Source organism: Physeter macrocephalus, chromosome 5, assembly GCF_002837175.3.
Source record: "Physeter macrocephalus isolate SW-GA chromosome 5, ASM283717v5, whole genome shotgun sequence".
Lineage (NCBI taxonomy): Eukaryota > Metazoa > Chordata > Mammalia > Artiodactyla > Physeteridae > Physeter > Physeter macrocephalus.
In genome coordinates, this window is record NC_041218.1 from 31,246,478 (window position 1) to 31,249,739 (window position 3,262).

The 3,262-nt window shown below is 37.2% G+C and overlaps 1 pseudogene; it reads right to left on the bottom strand.

Annotated features, from left to right (window-relative positions):
• Positions 1 to 1,943: 1,943 nt before the first annotated feature.
• On the bottom strand, positions 1,944 to 2,596 carry LOC102973913 (ADP-sugar pyrophosphatase-like; annotated as a pseudogene).
• Between the last annotated feature and the right edge of the window lie 666 nt (positions 2,597 to 3,262).

Genomic DNA, 3,262 nt, shown 5'->3' on the forward strand with positions numbered 1-3,262 from the left:
ATCGAAAAGCTACCAACAAACAGAAGTAAAGGATTACATAAAGAAGAATTAATACGTATCCTTCTCAAACTATTGCAAAAAATTGAAGAGGAGAGAAAAAAGAAATAATTGTGTCATATTAAAAATCATAACGTCTTGCTCTTAGTGGCATATAAAATAGAGGTGAATCATAGATTCAGTGAAATACTACCTTCAAAGTAAATGTCACAGTAAAGGACAGCCACATACTTAAAAACATGATGTAATGTTATGAATTTTACAATTAGAATATGCTTAATTTATTAAGTAGGAATTGCTTGGTTTATATGCAAAGCTACTCTTGATATGTCTGATCCTGTATCCTTTTAGTGCCATACTCAAATTATGTCAAAAGGGACAATTTATTTCAAGTGTATTTCATATAGTTAGTATTGTTTTATATAATCTGCTTACCCAAGTAAAATCATTAATCACTTTATATTACTCAGAAGTCTCTATGAATAGGCCACAGACTTAAATATGTGAATTAGAACACAAAATATTTATTTTATATGGGAGTGATACTTCAAATGTGTGTGAGGGGAGACTGGAGTCTAGAAATTCCTTATTTTGCTTCTGAGCCAGAAGTCCATTTGAGCTTGGCTAGACAAAACATCGACTTCAATTAAATTTTAATTGAACCCTGTTTACCCTGCAAACAGTAAAACATTTGATTCTACGGAGTTTTATTCTTTCCATGTTGTTCATTATCCTGGCCCAGTGTCCACAGAAAGTGAAATCATCCCTAGGCTACTTCTGCTTCTTCCTCGGAAAAAATAAGAGGCCTAACTGGAGCTGTAAATGTTGGGGCAGGGAAAATGAACATGGGTAAGTAGTCTTAGGTGCAAACTGGTGTTGGCACTACATGTGGTTAAGCACCTGTTTTGACACGAGGAAGAATATTAAAAAGGCCCTCCTTTTTCAACTATTTTCAGATTGTTGCCTAGGAAATCCTGACTGATTTCAATCTCCCTGTAGGAACCTGAATCTGACATTAGGAATTCAAAACAGTAGGAAATTGGTCCTGCTTTACAGTCAATTTTAGGAATCATTAACAACATAAAGTTCAAATGCACCTAGAAGGTGAGATTTAATTGTTCAAAAATGGAGTCTGACGGTCAATAATTATCTAAGGCTGATAAGTTGGTATACTGTGTTGGATAAACACATTAATAGAAAAAGGTTTCAAGTCTAAGAGGCAATCCCAGATGTCATTCACAAGTAGTGCTCTATGAATTAGGGTGTCTTTCTCAAAAGTCTAAATTGTCTTCAAGGCTTCCTGTTATAGGTAAATGTTTTCTTAGATCATTGCTTATAGCAAGGACAATCACTGCTTTGAGAGCATCCATACGTAAGACAATGTTTGGAATATGTGTTTACTCTTGTATAACTCCAGAAGATACCAGTGACTTCTTCCATTCACCCATCCTGTAGAATGTCTTGCTGCTTATGACCGGGTTTCTGGGTATCTTTCCTACACCCAAGCTGAAGGTATAGCCGTGTTCCTGTCCTTCATCAACTTTATTTTATGCAAAAATCCTAGAATGACTCAGGTGTCTGTCATTCCCATTGGCTTCCTTTTCACTTCAGAAGCATATACCTCCTTGTCTACTAGCATCCAACATCCTTCCCATTCCTGCTGTGTTCTCAGTACTAGCTTAGCATTGAGCCAGATTCAACAAATAATTTCTCGAATATGATCTCATCTTTTTGGTTTCTTCTCAGAGACTAATATTTATGTTCTGTCATTGTTTCAGCTACCACCCCACTTGAGGATTTTTTTTTTCTTTTTTTGCATTCTGTGTTACTTATATTGTATGGAAAAGTTAATTTCAAATCGACATCAAACTAAGCTGAATACAAAGTCTTAGTAAAGGAGGCCCCGGTGGTCTCATTTACAAAAACGTGGCCACTGATCTTTGCACCTAAAATTTCAGGAAGGGAACTTCAAACAGCTTCATGTTTGCATGCTTCAGCGCAAGAGCATAGGAAAAGACTCTGACATCCACCGTCAGATGTTCTTCAGTCACTTTAGCATCAAATCTCTTCAAGAGATCATTCTTTAGCAAAAAATTACTTCCACAAATTCTCTATCCTCTGGCTTTGGCTTAGGTTTTACATTTTCAACATCATCTCCATTAACAGTTATTGCCACAATGTATGTGGTACTGCTGACAAACTTGGATCCATACTTACAGCTAAAGAACGTTCAGTAACATCACCTTCATTGCCAGTTTCTTCCTCAAGCTCCCAAAGAGCAGCTGCTTCTGGGCTTTCATTACTGACTGTGAGACCTGTGGGGAATTCTAGGCTGTAGCTTCCCATTGGCGGTCAGAACTGTTTCACTGGAACGATACTTTCATAATAAAGAGTTCTCTGCAGCACTGGGATAACTACCACACCATTAGCCGACTATCCTTCCCAGTTATGTGTTTCAAAGTTTCCCAAGTTCTAGTTTTACCAGTAGGATACGTGTACATTGTTTCTTCAAGCTTGACCGATTTTCCTTCTGAAATTAACTCCTTTGAAATAATAGACTGGTATTTCGAGAAAATTTTGATAGTTCTTGGTTTTCCATAGCTAATCTAATTAGTCTTTTCAGTCCCCAGGCAAGAAGTTCATGTCCAAGGTGTGGGATGAAGAGAAGAGTATTCCTTTGGGAAGGGGTTGAAAAAAAAAAAGGGCCATTCTGAGGTCGCAGTCTTGGGAAATGCCAGTGGTACCCAGCCCTGCTGAAGATGCTAGTGACTTCTTCCATTCTCTCAACTTGTAGAATGCCTCTCTGCTTATGATTGTGTTTCTGGGTACCTTTCTGGAACTGTAAGATAATAATTTGTATTGTTTTAAGTCACTGAGTTTGTGGTCGTTGGTCAGAACAACAACAGAAAACTAATACAGATGGGAAAGGACATTCTAAGAAGAGGAATCTGAAAAATGCATAGACTTGAGGCATAACCTATTCAGAGAATGACAGGAGGTTTGGAGTGTTTTGAGTCCACAGTCTGGTAGAATAAGGGCTGGGAAAGAGATTCATATCAATTGAGACAGGTAATGGTACTGAAAGCCAGACAAAGGTCTTCTGTATTTTTAAAGTAGGTTTCTATAATATTTTATAAAACAATCCTGGAGGTAATGAGCTGGAAACACCAGAGGTATAAGACCAAGAGGATTTTTATATCGCATGTGATTTTAATATACATTCTAGCCATATTAGCCCTTCACAAATGCTTAAATTAGATAAGTG